Source organism: Pyrgilauda ruficollis, unplaced genomic scaffold (assembly GCF_017590135.1).
Source record: "Pyrgilauda ruficollis isolate IOZ18807 unplaced genomic scaffold, ASM1759013v1 scaffold84, whole genome shotgun sequence".
Classification (NCBI taxonomy): domain Eukaryota; kingdom Metazoa; phylum Chordata; class Aves; order Passeriformes; family Passeridae; genus Pyrgilauda; species Pyrgilauda ruficollis.
The window spans coordinates 2,491,701-2,511,450 of record NW_024530377.1 but is presented as its reverse complement, the minus strand read 5'-3'; the positions used below and the strand labels follow the sequence as shown (position 1 = coordinate 2,511,450).

The following is a 19,750-nucleotide window of genomic DNA, read 5'->3' as shown; positions in this document are numbered from 1 at the left end:
TTGATCAATATTTTGGATAACTGAACATCTGTACATGCATGGATGACTGCACATTACTCCATTTTTGGTTGCCATCATTGTATTTCTCAGATAAATTTTTGGTCTTTTCTCCCTTATCTCTTTCAAATGTGTGGTCTGTTTGCCAGGGAACAAGTGACAGAACAAGAAGAAACAGCCTCAAGCTGCTCCAGTGGAAATTCAGGTTGGACATCAGGAGGAATTTCTTCACTGAAAGAGTTGTCAGCATTGGCAGGGGCTGCCCAGGGAGGTTTGGAGTGCCCATCCCTGGAGGTGTCCAAGCAAGACCTGGAGGTGGCACTCAGTGCTCTGGGCTGGGGACAAGGTGGGGATCAGACAAAAGTTGGACTTGATGATCCTGGAGGTTTTTTCCTAAATGATTCTGTGATTCTGCCTTAGGACTCCAGCAGAAGATTTGCCCACTCTCTCTTTGGTGGTGAGGAAGGACAGGAACAGAGATGGAAAAGGAGATGTTGAGAATAAAAGCCCTGGCTGTGTGGTGCTGGAAGTGAGCTGGACTCCAGCCTGGAAGGAGCTCATCCCAGTGCTCCTGGCACAGTCATCTGGAGCTGATCAGTTCTCCCAGCTCTGCTGTTACATTTCTAATGTCTAAACTGATCTAAAGTTTGCCATTTATACAAGGAAGGGCTAAAAGGCACATGGAAATCCATTTGTGGATAATGTTACAGGATCAAGAAGCAGATTTTTAGAGATGGGATTTGACTCTCCTAGACTGTACCATCAGTAATTGAAATATTGTAGCTGACAGCAGGCTTTCTCATCATACTTTTTCAGCATTTATTGCTTTAGACAGATTCACTTCTGATTTAATTACTCACTTAGAAGATTCTGATCTTCTCTAGGCAAGGGGTTTGACACAGAAAGGTCATTGCTGGAACATTTCTTTCTTGCTTTTTATTATTTTGTCTATAAAGCAATCATTATTTCAGATGCAAAAAATGGTCATGACATTTCAGGACAGACTGATATGCACAAGGGGAACAGGACTATGGGCTCATTGGGAATTTATATTTGAGGAATAGATCATTGGGAATATAACAAAAACTGCTCTGTGCTTCAGAAGTAAACACATCTTCCTGTAGATAACCAGGATCTAAAGCTTGAGAATTATTAAATCATTTAACCTAGAATCATGGAATCACAGAATGGCTTGGACTGGAAGGAACCTTAAAGCTCATCCTGTTCCAAATCCCTACAGGGACACCTTCCACTGTCCCAGGTAGCTCCAAGTCTCATCCAGCCTGGCCTTGGACACTCCCAGGGATGAGGCATCCACAGCTTCTCTGGGCAACCTGTGCCAGGGCCTCACAGTAAAGAATTTCATCCATAAATCTAATTTAAACCTGCCCTCCTTCAGGCTAAAAACATTGCCCCTTTTTCCTTTACTATCTGGCCATATAAAAATAAATCTCCTTCCTTTTTACAAGCCCCCTTTTGTCACTGAAAAGTGCTCTAAGTTCTCCCCAAAGCCTTCTTTCCTCCAGGATGAACAAGCCCAGCTCTCTCAGACTGGCTCCACAGCAGAGATGTTCCAGCCTTCTGATCATCTTTGTGGCCTCCTCTGGGTACCCCCTGAAAGCTTCACATCCTTCCTGTGTGCTGGACCCCAGAGCTGGATGCAGAATTCCAGGTGGGGTCTCACGAGGGCAGAGAAGAGGGGCAGAACCACCTCCTTCACCTTCTGGCTACTCAAAAACCTCTCAAAATCAGCTGTCAGTAAATACTCAGAGGCCTCACCATAAAAATAAATCTCCTTCCTTTTTACAAGCCCCCTTTTGTCACTGAAAAGTGCTCTAAGTTCTCCCCAAAGCCTTCTTTCCTCCAGGATGAACAAGCCCAGCTCTCTCAGACTGGCTCCACAGCAGAGATGTTCAAGCCTTCTGATCATCTTTGTGGCCTCCTCTGGGTACCCCCTGAAAGCTTCACATCCTTCCTGTGTGCTGGACCCCAGAGCTGGATGCAGAATTCCAGGTGGGGTCTCACGAGGGCAGAGAAGAGGGGCAGAACCACCTCCTTCACCTTCTGGCTACTCAAAAACCTCTCAAAATCAGCTGTCAGTAAATACTCAGAGGCCTCACCAGGCTCACAGAAACACAGTTTCAGCCTGTCAGTCTGAGAAAAAATCCAGGCTGTGGCCAGAGCAGACTGTGGGAATGGATGGATTTCACCAGTCCTGAAGATCTCACCGTGGAATTAAAAAATCCAGGACAGGAAGGTAAAGGCAAAACCGTGCTGCCAATGAAGGTGACAAGAAGTTCAGATGAGACCTGATTTCCACCTGATTTCTGCACCATGGCTGCGTTTTCTGGTGCCCAGTGAATTTTGTCTCACCATAAGGGCAGTCTTAAAACTGCTCCTGCTGTGGCATTTCAGATGTTTAGCAAGGGTTGAGCTCAAGCCAGTTTTTCCCTTAGTGGGGCAGTGCTAAGGTTTCTTCCCTCTTCTACATTCCTGAACTTCACGAAAACCACAGAAACTTAATTGTCTTTTTGCCTGCAGCTGATCTGTCAAAACTGGCTCAAATCAATCAGCAAGGCCAGTGGGTCTTAGAAGAGAGGAACAGGCTGACTTAGCCAGAAATAACATTTTTGCAGCCAAATACAAAAACCAAATCATTCCTGCCACCAGGATACAAACTTATTCCTGTTTCTGAAAATGAATACATACAATGAACACCTTAATGTCTGCTCCCTACAGAGAAAAGAATTTCTCAGGAACTACTCAGCTCTCAGAGTTAAAACACTTGCCTGTGATTTCAGGGACTTGAATTCCCTGCCACTGCCACAGAGCTCTTGGGCTGTGAGTCACACGGTCAAATTTGCCACTGCAAGGAAGCCATGGGGATGGGAGGGGGCAGAAATCCCAATATTTCAGACCTTTTAGGAGTCACAGCTACAACACTATAAATGTGCTTCTGTTTCTGTGACCTGAGAATAAAGTGGAAGAGAACAAGAACAGTTTTGCCAACATACTTTATGTCTGTGTTAGGATGGACACAGCTAAACTGGCAAGTTTTTGAAGGGGTCATTGTTTCCCTGAGCTTCAGACATCCAAAGAGTGGAAGAGTAGCACTTGTGTTTTTCACTGTTGCATTTCAGAGAAGAAAGCATTAAAATGAAGGGACTTACACAAATGACAGTATAAAAAAAAAAATCCCTGACAGCCCTAGGAGCTCATTAACAGAACTGTGCAGGCAGAACAGTCCCTGACAGTACCTGTTGGAACCCAGGACATCCCTCCGGGTGCCCCGAATGGCTCGAGACCCTGGCATCCAGCCAAAGACACTTGGGAATTCAATCTTAACTCATGGATCAAATTACCAACTTTGCATGAAGAATTACAAGTCACAAAAGTATAAGTAGCATAATAGTTGTCACAGGATGAAAGGTGGAATTTTGAAGAATTTTACTATGGGGGTCTAGCGGGCAAGATGAGGGACTTGTCCTGTCCTTCTTCCTTCTTCTTTCTAGCCTCCATCTTCTTGGTGATGGTGGCACATTTAGATTGGTTTAGAGTAGAAGTAGACAGTCTAACATAGGTGATAGGTATTGGAAAATAACTGTAAATAAAGTACACATAAGTTTTAGTATAAAGAGATAACACTGCCTCAGGGCAGTGCAGTGTGCCCTTGACAGACCTGTAGATCAGACCTCTGCGGGTCTGAGAGAAAATATTTTGGATACTAGATAATAAACAACCTTGTGAACACAAGCCAAAGAATCCTGACTCTTTCTTCGGCCAGTGGGCTGGGAAAAAGGGACTCTTGGGTCGTCCTGAAAGCAGAAAACCCCAGAAGGACCCAGTGATTTGTTCTGTCTCACCAACAAACCGTTCCTCAGGAAAATCTTTGAATTTTGTTGGTTTTTTTTTTCTTTCCCCTGAACACACACACGAACTGTTTCAAAGTGACTCACAAGGAAAAAGTTCTTATTGGTAACAGGAGGAAAAAACATGAGTCAGGCAGAGGTCAGGCTGAAGCTCTGCCTGGCCCTGCTCCTCTGACACAGGAGGTTGTGCAATCCCAGCACAGGGGAGCTCTTGTTCCCTCCAGCATTTCCAGGGCAGGATCCCATCCCCAACACGAGCTGGGCACCAGATGAGACTCGATCACACCTCATCCGTGACCTGGCAGTGCTGCAGGGGAGTAAATCCCATCTCAGACATTACGTAGCCTGCTCCTTGTTTTCAGCTCTAAACCCAGGTGGTTTTGAGGGAAAGCAGCCTGGGAGGGGGAATTGCCCTTTGCTATGGAGCTTTACTGGGAGGAGAGTCAGAGGCTGTCCTGCTCAGCATCCCCCAGGGGTTACGAGGGCAAATCCACCTGGAGGTCCCATCCAGGTGGGGCTCTGGGCTGTGTCAGCAGCTGCTGATGGGACTGAGCCCGTCCTGGCTCTGCCTGGCTGGCTGAGCCACCAGATCCCTGCAGCAAGGTCTGGGAACGGGCACTGACACCCATCCCAGTTGCCATCAAATCCCTGAAGCAGAGTCTGGGAATGGGCCCTGACACCCATCCCAGTTGCCATCAAATTCCTGAAGCAGAGTCTGGGAACAGGCACTGACACCCATCCCAGTTGCCATCAGATCCCTGCAGGTCTGGGAATGGTCACTGACACCCATCCCAGTTGCCACCAGATCCCTGAAGCAGAGTCTGGGGATAGGCCCTGACACCAATGCCAGTTGCCATCAGGTCCCTGAAGCAAGTTCTGGGAACGGGCACTGACACCCATCCCAGTTGCCATCAGGTCCCTGAAGCAGTCTGGGGATGAGCCCTGACACCCATCCCAGTTGCCATCAGGTCCCTGAAGCAGTCTGGGAATGGGCCCTGACACCAATCCTAGTTGCCACCAGATCCCTGCAGGTCTGAGGATGGGCCTTGACACCCATCCCAGTTGCCATCAGGTCCCTGAAGCAGAGTCAGGGAATGGGCCCTGACACCAATCCCAGTTGCCACCAGCTCCCTGAAGCAGAGTCTGGGAATGGGCCCTGACACCAATCCCAGTTGCCATCAGATCCCTGCAGCAAGGTCTGGGAATGGGCCCTGACACTAATGCCAGTTGCCATCAGGTCCTTGCAGGTCTGGGGATGGGCCCTGACACCCATCCCAGTTACCATCAGATCCCTGAAGCAGTCAGGGAATGGGCCCTGACACCAATCCCAGTTGCCATCAGATCCCTGAAGCAGTCAGGGAATGGGCCCTGACACCCATCCCAGTTGCCATCAGATCCCTGAAGCAGAGTCAGGGAATGGGCACTGACACCCATCCCAGTTGCCATCAGGTCCTTGCAGGTCTGGGAATGGGCCCTGACACCAATCCCAGTTGCCACCAGATCCCTGAAGCAGAGTCTGGGGATGAGCCCTGACACCAGTGCCAGTTGCCATCAGATCCCTGCAGCAAGGTCTGGGAACGGGCACTGACACCCATCCCAGTTGCCATCAAATCCCTGAAGCAGTCAGGGGATGAGCCCTGACACCAATCCCAGTTGCCATCAAATCCCTGAAGCAGTCAGGGGATGAGCCCTGACACCAATCCCAGTTGCCACCAGATCCCTGAAGCAGAGTCTGGGGATAGGCCCTGACACCAATGCCAGTTGCCACCAGATCCCTTCCTGACACCAATCCCAGTTGCCACCAGATCCCTGAAGCAGAGTCTGGGGATAAGCAGTCAGGGAATGGTCCCTGACACCAATGCCAGTTGCCATCAGGTCCTTGCAGGTCTGGGAATGGGCCCTGACACCAATCCCAGCTGCCACCAGATCCCTGAAGCAGTCAGGGAATGGTCCCTGACACCAATCCCAGTTGCCATCAGATCCCTGAAGCAGTCAGGGAATGGGCCCTGACACCAATGCCACCTCCTCGCCCACCCAGTGGGTGCCACAGGGCTCACAAGCAGCACACACCAGGGACCAGCCCAAAGATCTGGCCCTGCTTCACTGGATTGTGCCCTTGCTGCTGCCTGGAACCCGTTTTTGACTGAAGGCACCTGCTGGTTCTCTTGGGAAAAGGATGACTTCAGCTTTTTTATCTCTCCAAATCCTATCTGACACCGCTGAGATACAGATGGGAAGGACAGAGGACTGTGCACGCAACTGGAAATTCCACTTGGGAATCAGTCTCCTGCACACAGATGCAAACCCTGCCTCTGTTCAGCAGATCTGAAGCACAGAAAAAACCAACCAAAACCCACAATTTGCTTTTTGAAGGTTTAACTCTCACTGCCAGCTAAGAGTTACAGACACAAAGACACAGACCCAAGCACACCTTTCTGATTATTTTCCTAAATTGTTTCAGAGGTGAATCTGTAGCCAAAACCCCAGAACCTGTTTCACAATTTGTGTCAGAGCTTCTATTGATGCATTCAATTTAAATGTTTATAGGAAGTTTCTGATTTTGAAGGACCTGAAGGCACATTGTTGTCCTGAGCCAGCTCAACTAAAAGCAGAGCATGAAGGAGGAGAGCCCATGAAGGAGGAGCCCTTCAAAGCAGAAACACTGGATTGAGGGATCCTTAGATACAGACAAGGTGTGGGATAACATCCTGCTCCTACTGTGTGAATACTGAGTAAGGAATTCAGTCAGGTTTGCAAAAAAACAGCACATTTTAACCTGGTTAGAAGACACCAACATTTAAATAGATTTGTTTAGAAGGAGGAACAAAGTAGGTTGTTTGGGGGAGGTGTATCGTTTCTTTTTTCCTCCCTGTTCATACCTGTAATTGTGACTAATCCAGAACAAATACTGGATTACTCAGCACAAAGGAAGTGGGGAGCTTTTAATGTGGGCAGAAAAGCACCAAATGACTGAAACAAATTATTAAAACCAATATGAAATGAAAGTTTGAGGTACAGGGAAACTCGGGCTGCAAGGATAAGAATACATGTTTTAATATTTCTGCCAAAATGTAATGCCCAGATCAGTTATGAACCCAAATCTGTGTCTCTGAGGGGATTCTGAACAAACAGAAAATTCACTGGTGGTTTCACAGCTCTCACTGCACACAGTGAGAAAATGCTTTTCCTTTTTCTTCTCTTTTTTTAAAAAAGAAAATCCTGGCTGGATGTCAAGTGCAACTGTTGCTTTGAAATGATTATTTTTATTTTTAGATTGATACTAAATCATCCATGCAATTAAAATCAAAGCATCTCTGTGTTTTCCGTGGCCCTGCTCATACCCTTCCCCCAGATAAAAGCTGCAACCTCCTTGTAAGAACCCCTGCACCAGGTGTCTGTCAGGAACAAGCCAAGTCTGAACAGAAATGCAGCCTTGCCCAGGAGGCAGTGCTGGGCTCACCCAGCCTGGGGATGGCTCCTGCTGCTGCTCTGACTCTGCATCCTGGCTCTGCACCAAACCTTCACCCTCCCAGTCGCTCTGAAGCATCTGCTGAGCTGAAGCTGCTGCTGAAACAGAGGAGGGCAGAGCTCCAGCTTGCCCAGAGCTCCCCAGCAGGGTTTGCTCCATCAGCACCTGGGAGCTGAGCAGTGGGAGAGTGGAAGTCCAAGAGCAGCCTATCCGTTTCTGGAGGTCAGGACTGAAGGCACTTGAGGTGGTGTTTCATGTTCACACTCAGGTGTTTATTGTTTCTTATCAGTGTAACAGCCTCACAACTGAGAGTTCTGCAGCCTTTCATTAGCAAGGCACGAAATGGCTAACTATCTCTTCTTACAAGGTCTTTTAAGGCTAAACTATCCAATTAAGAAATGACTCTTAGATTCTTTTCTCTTTTCCCAGTTCCCAATAACTGATCACTCAAAGCCCACAGTGCAGACTTTTCTGTCCAATTACAAAATACCACCCAAACCCATGGAGAAGAAGGAAGAAGGTGAAGAAGAACAACCTGTCTCCACCCTAAAACCTCCATCTTGCTTCATATTTATTTCTATATTCTAAAACCCCACACTCTAAGTTTTCCACCCTGTGATATTCTAACATACTTCTAACCAACTACACACCGGTAATCCCAGTGCTATCAGTCAATTTTGGAAGTCCTCTCCACAGCCTCAGGTCAGTTGTAGTGTTCTCTTGAGAGTCTGTGCCTTTAAGCAGAGAAAGTTTAAATTTCTCAGCACCCAGGGTTCCATCAGTGGCCCACAGGTGTCTCACAAGGAGGGCACCTCCAGGGCTGTGCAGCTCCATCCTCAGAGCAGGAGTTTCACTCCACTCCAGGGAAGAGCCTCTGTCTCCCAGGAGTTTCTCAGCACTGATATTTCCACTTCTGATGCCAAGAAATCTCCAGCTCTTTCCACACCCTCTCCAGAGTGCAGCCCCTGCCTCAGCTAGGCAGCACTCTTGGATTTTCCAGGTACTCAGGAAAAGGAAATCATTCCTACCTCCTAATGGCATCAAGTGCTGACACAAACTTTGGCAGTTTCTTTATGGTACCAGAGTGCTGAAAGGAGAAGCAGATATGTAAATGCTTTGGAATAAAGATTATATATTGCATCACTGGTTTGGTAACCCATAAAAGAAACCATCTATCACCTTTTTTGCAAAGCTAATCAGGAAAAATGAGAAATGCCTGGCAAGGATGTTCCATATTTGGAATGCCAAGAGACTTCACACCAGGTTTTGGCATTCTCAGGTGAAGAGAAATGCACTGTAAAACAGTGTATTTCTATCAGTCTGAATATTAAATGCAGATTTATGTTTTGCTTAGGTTTGTTCCTTTATGTGTCTCTGCCATTATACACATTTATTTTTATATACATTCATGTCTATATGTGTATACAGATACAAACATATGTGCTTTGTATATTTAAACAAATACATATAGGCACCAAAAAAAGCATATCTAGGTGGATACACACATCTGTGCAAATATACAACCCTTGCAAGAGGAATTGTGTTTGATTCAACACTGTTAATATTTAAATTTAATATGATGGAACTGCATCAACCTGTTGAAACTTGATCTTGCAAACCCCACTTTTCAACCACAATTATTACATTATTTAAGCATCACATTTTTTTTTACTGAAAGCAAATGTGATAAGGATGAAAAAAAAAGAAAGGGAAACAGTGGGTTGTAACTGTGTGCAATCCATGAGGAGGGAAATGTTCCCTGCACACTGAGTGCTGGAGCTGGATGCTGTAAACACCCTGTAGAAGCTTTTATCTATCAGTTTACTTTAAGCCTCTGTCCTTAACAAGTCTTTACATGTGCATCATAAAGGCAAGTCCCACAGCACCTTATTAAGTTGTTTATTCTTTCCAGCCCTCTGCATTCAAGCTAAATCACATTATGCAATTAGCTGCTATGAAAACAAATGAAACTTATTCTGTTTTTCCATGTTGAAGGAGCAGTTCAAAATCTGTCCTCTTCAAAAAGTATTTAACAGACTGAGTTAGGATCAGCTTGAGGTCTGAATTATTTTCTCCTGTACCACAAAAAGAAGCTGCTGCTGAGGTTATGCTTAAAACCATCAAGATGCTGCAAAAAAATCTGTGACTCGAACAGTGAATTTTGATGACTTAGATAACTTCATCACCTTTCCCACAAGAAGAAAAGAATTAATTATTTTTAAGATGTAGGAGTGACAGGGTGGTCTTGACATGCCACAAAGTTCAACTGGTTGCATATTAATATTTTTTTTTTCCTTTGAGAAGTCTTGCCTCTAAATTTCAGCACTCAAGTGATTCAATTATTAGAAACTTCTGCTGGCAAGCAAAGGGCAGCACATCTCTGCTGTGCTACATGACATTCATCTGTATGGGAAGAGGAAACAGACAGTTACCATGTAAACAAAAGGAAAACAAGGACAAAATCTCGCTGGCTCTGTTGAGCTCATCACCAGCCAAGCGTAATTTTGATCATCTCTCCCTCCATCAGCAGGATCCTCTCCGATGGAATTGACCGTAAAAGGAGATTTGGGGGTTCCAGTTGTCACAGGGATTGACCAAATGTTAAAATGCCAATGGAGACAAGAAATTCAGAGTATTTTAAACTGTTGATTTTAGCAGGCATTTGCTTTCTAAATGTGTAATAGGTGACTGTCATCAGTACAGCTCTGGATGATTTATTTAATGATCTTCTTTGTGGACTCAGTTCACACAAGCCTCTTTCCAGTGTTAATGTATTCCCCCAAAAATGCAGGCAGGGTCTATCCCAGTTCACATGAAAAATTTATTCCAGCCCAAGAAACCATGGTGGTTTCTGTCCCCCTCTTAGCAGTATACTCCAGGAGGAAAAAAAAAAAAAATCTTTTTTTGTTACTGGGGCTTAATTCAGTCACAAAAATATCCCAGTCCTATGAGTGATAGTAAATACTGTTGTTTGGGAGGGATACAGCAGCTTACTTGCCTGAAGAATATTGTGAAACTTGGGTCTTCAGATTCTTCTATCAAGCAAGGGTGACATCTTGGGTGAATAACATTCCCTTTAAACCATACCAAATATACTCTATGGTTAATAAAATGTCATCTAGAAATACATTAGAAAATTCCTTATTCCTCCATGAAAAAAAAAGGGAAAATATTTTTGCTTGCCATGTGAAGACAGAATTATTTAAAAAAAGGAGTACATAAAAATCAACTAAAATTTAAATTGTGCTATAATAAGCTGTTCAGAGTAGTTTCAAACTAATTCCCACTGAAAATAAGTGGGATGAATTGAGACAACACAAGTCTCTGCATAAATATTTCTGGAAATACAGAAGGAGGAATGGAAACTTGGTCATAAATTTGCCAAGATGAAAAGAAGGTGTCATTAATGTTTGCTCTCTCTGTATGAGCCATGGGTTCTTCCTCTTGGGGGAATCACAGTGGAAAACTGTAAACAAATTTTTCTGCACAGCATCATAAAATAAACTCCCAGCTCTGTATGCGGTGCCAAAGACATTGCCAGGCAACAGAAAATTATTGCTCTATCTTGAAAGAATGCCCTGAATTTATTATTTTTAGGTCGTCCGTTAGTGACACAACTCACAGTTTCACCCAGGTTTTATTCCAGTGAGCCCAGTCTTGAAGCTAAACAGATGTCCAGAAATTTCAGCAGTTTCAGACACTCCAATCCCCTTAGCTCACCAAACTCTGTAGCTACCGAGTGACAACAATCAGGAGGCAGCTCAGCAGGAATTAGGAGTTTGGCTGTGCCCACTCAACATTACCTGGAAATATTACCTGAAGGGCTGCCCCATTTGGAGCTCCAAGGGCATCTGTTGGGGAAAATTCCCTGCTGAAATTTTCCCACAGGCTCTGGACACACCACCACAGCTGGGGAACACGCTGGGCACATGCAGCAGCTGTGGCACAGGAACCCAGTGGTGGTGACAGGGAAGCCACCACATCCCTCAGCAAATTTTTCCAGTGCTCAATAATCCTCATGGTTAAAATAACCCTTCTTTTCCTTCTTTTCTTGAATTCATAGCTGCCAGTCCTGGAAACTTTAATATTGATTACTTTTTTTTTTTTGCTTAAAATATTTTGAGAGCAAATGCTCATTCTTTCCTAAGTTTTAATTGGAGAGGAGATGACTAGGGAAGGTTTGAGTCTTTCAAGCAAGCAGAAAAGGCACAGCTTTAGTAGAAGCTATAAATTTAGTGCAGGGTTAATGAGGATTATTTACATGCAGAGGTTTATTACATGGTTGTAATTAATGGTCCTCTTTAGCTTCAGGATTTTAAAATGCAAACAGAAAGTTTCTCTGTGAGTAGCAATGACAAATGTCTTCCTTTTCAAGTGCTTCCTTTCAACTGTGAATGCTCACAGCCCCTTTGAGCACAAATCTAAGAACAATTAGGCCTCATGGATGGCACTCTTAAATATTAAACCCTCTTCTTAGTATTTTATTTTATTCACCACTGGCTACAAGCATGCTCCCAGCCAGATTTTTCAGTCTAGGTGGCCAGTGATGATCAGATAAGCTGTGGTTAACTCCAGCACTTGCCATGGTCTCTCCACACCCAGCAGCTGCACCCTGCTGACATATGGAGGTGCAATTAGGTTAAACCCAGCTCTTAATCACTGTACACAGAAGCAAGTGCTGTCCTGTGCTGGGTGGGGGCTGCTCTTGGTGTCTGCAGGCACCTGGGTGGGAAAAGGTGGGAGGAAAAGCAACCATGACACCCCCCCTATGTGCTGGGAGCTGCTGCTGAAAATGAGAATAATTGCTGCTGTGGTGTGTGAAATAATCAGTAAATGTGCTGGTCCAGGGCATCTCCTGACAGCCTTCACCTGCAAGGATTTTTGTACATACCTGGCTGTACCTTAACACAGATGAAGAGTCACTTGTGGGTAAAGAAAAGGAGTCAGCTTTCAGCGGGAGAGTGAGTGAAACCCAGCTCACTCCCCAAAAAGCTGGGCTGCAGCAAAGCCAGGAGCAAAGAAACCACCTGGGACTGAGGAAGGTGGGGAGGGGGCACCAGGGAAAGCAGAGAAGAGAGAGAAGGGAGGAAGAGAAGGATCACAGAATGGTTTGACTGGAAGGGACCTTAAAGGTCATCTAATTCCAACATCCCCTGCCATGTTAGGGAGGAATGAAGGGAAGGAAGAAATCTGTATGTTGTTAGAAATAGCATTGACAATTCTATACAGACTGCAATGACTCTGAAATCCCAATTAAGGCAATGGAAATGCAGAACCAGTAATGCAGAGATGAATCATCTGACCTAAAATAGAGGGAATGATGAAACATACGAGGGAACAAAGTGTGTCATTTTAGCTTTTACAGCAAAATAATTCCAGACATATTCTCTCAAAAATATTTGGCCAACAGAAACTATAAGACATTGTTGGTAACTGCAGCTCTATGCAGGTACAGTGGAGAATTTATCTCTTACCAGCTAACATGGACAGGTCTGCCTTTCTGCAGGTCTCAGACACAAAAGCCAGGCAACACCCAAAATACCACACATGCCAGCCTGTCTCCAAGAGTGACAGTGCCAGTTAAAGATATAAAATAAATCAAAAATCTGATTATCATCTTTTTTAAAACAGGATGTCAAACACACCGTGAATTACCAGGTCCCACTCTCACTTTCTCTCTTCCAGTGTAGTCCTAATAAATAAAATGAGACCAGAGCAGCTCTCAGGTCTGCAGTAGTTGCGAAGCAATGGAGAAAAAGTTTCCAATGAAGAGACTTTCCATATTCACAGAACTTTTACAGTCCTAATTTAAATGAAAAAACCTCCTGCTTAAGGGAGGAAAACCCCATATTCAGGCAGCTGAGCAGCCTGACAGAGGGGAGAGGAGAGAATTTCTGTTGTACATCACAAATTTCTACAGATTCCTGGGAAAAAAAATATGTCCTTTCAGTAGCTGGAGAGTCCATTGACAAGACTGCAGGGGTCAGGTTCCTCAGCTACTCTAGCTTAGACTGGAAAATGCTAAACTTTCCTGTGAGTGTGTCAGGTTCCAGCTGCAATTCCCCTCTATGCCATCCTTGCAGCATGACACCCTCTGCCTTTTCCACTTCCTCGTCCACATGCAAAGGGAAATTTGCATTTTCACCATGTCCTCTCCAACAGGGAACTTCCCTTTTGTATTTAAAGACAACTTTACTGATACTTTGTGCTACTGTGGAAATAGGAGGAGACCTCAAGAGGAGAAAGAACAGCCATCCACACTGAAAAGCCACAGCTGAATCCTTCTATGCCACTTTGAGACTCTCAGTATTTTCTGTGCTTTAATTAGGCATTAATTGGCCAGATAAGTGCCACAATCTTTTAGCCCAGCACCAAAATACACCTGCATAACCTTGAAGGCAATTTCAACCTAAGGCCCAAATGTCAACATCAGTTTTTCCTAGTCCTGAGTCATCAGCCCTCACTGCTAGTGAAATGTACAGTGCAGACAATAATGCTTCAGACACAAAAACATCACAAAAGATAAAAATAAAAAAGCTTAAAGCCAGATGTGTCTGCATATCTTTATCCTTTGTGCAATCACTTGATTAGCTCTCAGTAGATCTGGATAGTTCTGCCCATTAAAACCTTTTATTTTTAAAGTTTGTGGGCTTTTTCCCCCTCAAGAAGGTCCATGACAACACCAAGGAAGATGCTGTAAGAAGTCACCAAGGGTCTGACAAACAAAACAGTGCAGCTCATGTGTGGGATTTTACCATCAGGGTTGTTTTCAAACAGAAACCCTTGTGCTGTGGCTCTCCAGGACATATTCTTGTTGTAGTGGTGACATGTGACCCAGAGCTATGACCTCTGTGAACATAACTAAGAAAAAAGACATTGGAGAGATGTCATTGGTATAATTGAGAGAGGGGAAGCCAACTGTGCAATGCCACGGACACATTTTGTCTCTTCACACTCAGCATTCAAAATTCTATGTACACACAGAGCTGTGTAAGCACATGTAGCTCCCAAATCCCTGGAATTTAACATGTTACAGCCAGTTTGGTCCCCAGCAGGATGCTGGTTCTGGAGAGGCAATCAGCTTCTCTCTTGTCCATATATCACTGGCTCCTGTGTAATGAACTGCCTCAGGGAGCTGGGGGAAAGAGTGTTAAACTGACAGAGAAGCAGGTCAGGCAAAAAAGCCTCTTCCAGTGCTCTGCTGCTGTCCTTCAGAACTGTAAAGCAACACTTCCTAAAGAAATCCCCATTCTCTTTTGGGGGCTGAATTCATCATGCATAGAATGTAATTCTACAGTCCAGAATCGACAATAAATTCAGCCAGTAGCCTGAACATAAGGACATCAATAATTCTGTATCTTGGCTATTTTTGCTCTGCCACTTGAGCTTTCCCCTCAGTGATGAATAAATCCGTGTGGAGATGACATCAGTCAGAGGGCCCAGGCCATAGAAATGTAAAGCTGTCCCTCAGCTGTCACAGGACAGAACTGCTGATCATGACCAGAAAGCAAGAGTTATTTCCTCATCTCACACCATGGGCATATCTTTATAGTGCACAGAAAGGCACAAGAGTAAGTCTGAAGTTGTTAAAAATTGCAAATTCTCCCTGAAAGACACATTTTGTCATCTAAGAACCAGCATGTTAACACCAGAAATAAAATTGAGTTAGTGACACAACGGCACCCTGGCACTATCTGATGAAACAAAGACATTAAACATATTTTTTTCAGCAAGCCAATACCTTTCCTTCCTAACTTTTTCACTTTTTACTTGACAAGAACCTACCACAAATCACCTCTAACACTTGGATACAATTGCTGAAAAGAAAAACCATGTACTCAACATATACCACACTTTTCCAGCATCTCAGCAATGCACAAACACAAATGGACTGGCTGAAATTCTGGAAATTGCTGTCCATCTCTGTGGAATCTCTGACTCCAGAAGATTGTCATTTGAGGCCAAACGGACTGATACTGAGGAATGAAAGCATCAAGCTCACTTTTCCAGCGTCCCATAGCCCTAATAGCTCTTTGGTGCTCTCTCTGATTCACTTACATGAACCTTCTCAAGAACTGAGGCTACAGCCACGCTGCTTTCTGCCAAGAAACTCAATCCCCAAAGCCACATTTACAGGAAAGCAGGACATTAACAGAATTACTGTACTAAAGCAAAATTTTGCACTATCATTCCGTTTGTTCTTCCTGGAAATTAACTTTGTTAAACATGAACCAAAACGTAAGTCCTCCTATTTTTTATTTTTTTTTTTTTTTAATAATAAGCACCAGGATTTTTGGGGGTTTTTTTGGGTTTTTTTTTGTTTTTTTTTTTCTTTTCCTTGCTTGCACTTATTGACTGGACAGAATTGCAGAAAATAAAATGCTTGCCATATCATCCATCTCTCCTTTTGGTTTTTTCTGAATTTCTTTACATGCACAATGAGCTGTGATGAACACACTTGTAGCTAGGAAACCAAAGCCACTTTTTAATATTCTTACACACTTCCACTGTAATCAGAATACTCAGGATTTTAATTTTAGAAGGCTCAGACACCAAACTCCAGCTGAAGTTACACAGAGCTGGGAGAGCTGCTAAAACAAAATTGCACCGTATCTGCTGTGCTGTGACAGATTTTCTATTTCAGCTGCTCCTGCAGCTTTTCATCAACGTGTTTTTTAGAATTACCCACGAATTTGCAACCCCTTCCTAGCTGCAAATGAAGACTTTATGCTTTAATCATAGTGACCCATGACTGTCTGCTCACTTAAAAAAAACCACACACCAATACCTGTGGCTTATTTGTCTCTGAATCATTGTGCAACCTGTGGAACAATCACCTTTTTAAACAGGAATGTGTTTCTTGCTATTTAACAGCTTTCTAGGTTAATACTGCCACCCAGCTTGTGACTGTCTGGCACCATTTATCTGAACCTGTCCGAGCTGCTGCATGTGGGCTCCAAGTGGAAAATATTAACTAGATTGTGCTATTTGCAGGAGAATGAGGCTGACAGCTAAAAAAGCTCAAGACTTGGCACTCAGAAGCAATACCAGGAATGAAGGCAGTTTTACATTATTCTATATTATAATTACTTTCCTGGTAAGGAATTTACATCTTCAGGAAGAGTCTTGTCTGTGTGTCTTGTATCACAGCAGTAATGCAAACAACAAATTTTTTTTAATTCACTTTTTTTTTTTAATTCACAATTTTTTTTTTAGCTCACATTGTGTATCTCACTGTCTGGTTTTCCCTCTGAATACTGGGAAGTGTCTCTATTTTCATGACAAGATAAGTGACAGGTTTAACTAGAAAAAGTAAGATTCCTTACTTTACCTGCTAGTATTTGTTATAGGAAGTGTCATCTGAACACATGAGAAGAAATAAATAAAAATCCAGGCACCCTTTACCGTGCACAGCTGTCAGCAATGAGAAACTGGTGGAAAATTCTGTTTGCATTTTGGCAAGTCATTAAGTTTTGGCAGAATATTTGGAATCAATAAAGAGAGACCTCTGGAGTTCCCAGGAATATCTTCTGCATTCACAGGAATGGGTTCGTTCCCGTGTGTTCTGTGATCCCAGGTAACTGTGCTCCACATCCCAGCAGTTCTGGGGTAGAAGCTGGTGTCTGAAGGAATGGGGTAACAGCCACAGCATTTGCCCCACTGGTAAGATTTTTCAGGGGCACAGAGACAGAAGGCAGTTTTTCAGAGACTAACCATCCCCCTCTGCAATATGTCCTTGGCAATAATCAGTTCTAGAGGATTTGGTGAGAAATAAGAGACAAACCCCTGTGCCTGGGGTTTTGCATTTCCATTTTTACAGTGGTTACAGGAGAAGTTGGAGCTGGAGAAGCCCCACTGCCAAGGGGAAAAGGGTGCTCCAGCAGGACACACTCCCAAAGCCACCAAAGGACAGAACAGATCTCTCCACAGGGACAGAAAACTCAAAGAAAATTTACCAAGATGAAAAATGTTAGCATCTCCATCTAGTCAAGGTTCCCCCATGGAAATGGAGCTGCTTCTTCTGTCCTTATCCTCTCTCCTCCCTCAAAACCAAACTCCTCTCTGCAAAACTCTTTCCCAGCTGCTAATAGAGGAGTGCCTCAGGGTATCTGAGCTACTTTTAGGCTCTCTGCAGGAAAAGAACCTGATGTCGTTAGATTTAAATTAATCACACAAATTTTCATTAAAGAAAATTTTAGATTCTCTACATGTATAAGAGCTGAAACTACAGATCTAAAAAAAAAAGACAATTATCTCCAGGATATGACTTCTTTCCCACTGTTTTTACATTGAAAATGTTAGTGTCAAAACCACCGAACAATTCAGAGTACACAACTTGGCCATTTATTGCAATATTTACACGATGAAAACCAGTAATTTTCATGCTTTCAAGCAATGCAAGTGTTTTAGCTTTTACATGTTAATTTGCTCACAATGTCCATGTATAATCATCCTCCATTTTCTTTACAGTTTCTTTACATCCTACATTTTTCAGGGGTTCAGTTTTTAACAAAATTCCAGCGATAAAGCTTGTTGGCAAGTATGATCCAAAGTTAATCTGAGCAGTTATTGGATACTCCAAATGGAGAACAAACCTTATACTTAACAAACATGCACCTGGTAATAACAGCTGCAACCATACATAAAGATGAAAAATATATCAAATTAAGCCCCCCATCAAAGCATCTAAAATTAGAAATGCTGGAAAACACATTCATAAACAAGCTAATCTTGAAGAACCAGAATACATTCAAATAATTGGGAATGGTACATTTGACAAAATTAACCTACTTAGAGACAACTTAAACCCCCAATAATTCTACAGAATTAATTCCTTCCCTAGATTTCATTAGGATCAAGAAAAATCTGATTTACAAGGGTATAAGGCATGCATAAACTTTAATAACAAGTCAATCGGGCTCGATAATGAAATACAGCCAGATTATGTCTTTTTGAATCACAGAATCTTGGAGGATTGCATTCAAAATTTTCTCAAATCCTGTGTTTGTAAGAATGACAAAGTAGAATCATAGAACATTAAGGATTGGAAGATCATCTTGTCCCAGGCTCACAAAGCCACACTCGCGTCAGGGCACGAGTCCCTGAGTGAAAAAAAAAACACTCCTTTCACAAGCAGCTTCCCAAGTTTCCAAAGCTACCAAAAGAGCCAGCAATGACAAAACAAACCCCCAAGATCTGGAGAGGGGGAAAAGGAGCCAGACCCAGTAAGGTACATCTCCTTTTAGCCCGTTTGCAACAAAACCTTGGCCAAAAAAACGCTTAAAAGCATCCCTAAAAACATTCCAGGGATTGTACAGCTGCTTCAGGGTATTTGTGACTTAGGTGGGATGTCTGAAAGCACACTGAAAACATGTATGGGATTAGATGCTAATCTCTAGAGCTGTCCTTAATGAAAAGATAACGCGCCAGATTAGCTTTCGACAAAAACAAGAGAAATCTTGTAATTCTTAATTTCTATTTTAATACTTGCATTTTGACACATAAAGCCCCATTCAGGTATTTAATTCAAAGCGGATAATCACGATGAGAAGCCAGCCTAAAGCAATGATAATGGCCATTATAATTTTTTTCAAATCAGCAGTTACGAAGGAGCTGAGCCAAAACTCACCGGGATCTGGGCATGTGTGTCCCTGATGGCAACAGAGGGTGGTGGGCTGGCTTGGGAGGGGGACAGTGGTGGCCTTTGGGGGACAGCGGGTGGCTTGTGAGTGGGATGGTGGTGGCTTTTGAGGGGGACAGGGGTGGCTTTTGAGGGACAGTGGGTGTTTTTTGAGGGACACTGGGTGGCTTGGGAGGGGTCAGCGGGCAGTGAATGGGATATTGGGTGGCTTGGGGGAGTCTGTGGCTGTTGATGGGGACAGTGGTGGCTTTTGAGGGGGACAGAAACGTGAGGGGCTTGGGGGGTGGCTTGTGAGGGACACTGGGCGGCACTAGGCACGGCGCTTCTTCACAGACCACACTGGGCCTTATCCCCACACCTTAAAAACCCCAATAATAACAACAACAGCAACAATAACCACCACGATAAAAAGCTCACGACGAAACAAGCACAAATTTCGCCGAATCGCTGCAGGCGGGTTCCCCCCTCACACCCGCAGCACGCAGGCCGGGTTGGGGGGGGCGGTGGGTGCGGGTTACCACAGCGGCACCTCCCAAACCGCTCTGTCCCCCGCCACAGGGACCTGTCCCTCCGTGTTTGTGTGTGTATGTGTGTATGTGTGTGTATGTGTGTGTGTATGTGTGTGTGTGTATGTATGTGTGGGTGTGTGTGAGTGTGGGTGTGGGTGTCCCCACCCCCGCGGCGAGCCGCCCCACACGCGCGCGGCCGCTGCCTCAGTTTCCCCGCGGCGGGGCGGGCTGAGGGCGGCGGCCGTGGCGCTGCGGGCGGTGCTGC

At 44.2% G+C, this 19,750-nt stretch overlaps 1 protein-coding gene across 1 annotated transcript in view; it reads right to left on the bottom strand.

Moving 5' to 3' along the window:
* The window catches only part of UMODL1 (uromodulin like 1), a 72,676-nt gene that overhangs the window by 52,444 nt on the left and 482 nt on the right, over positions 1-19,750 (bottom strand). The window lies entirely within an intron of this gene.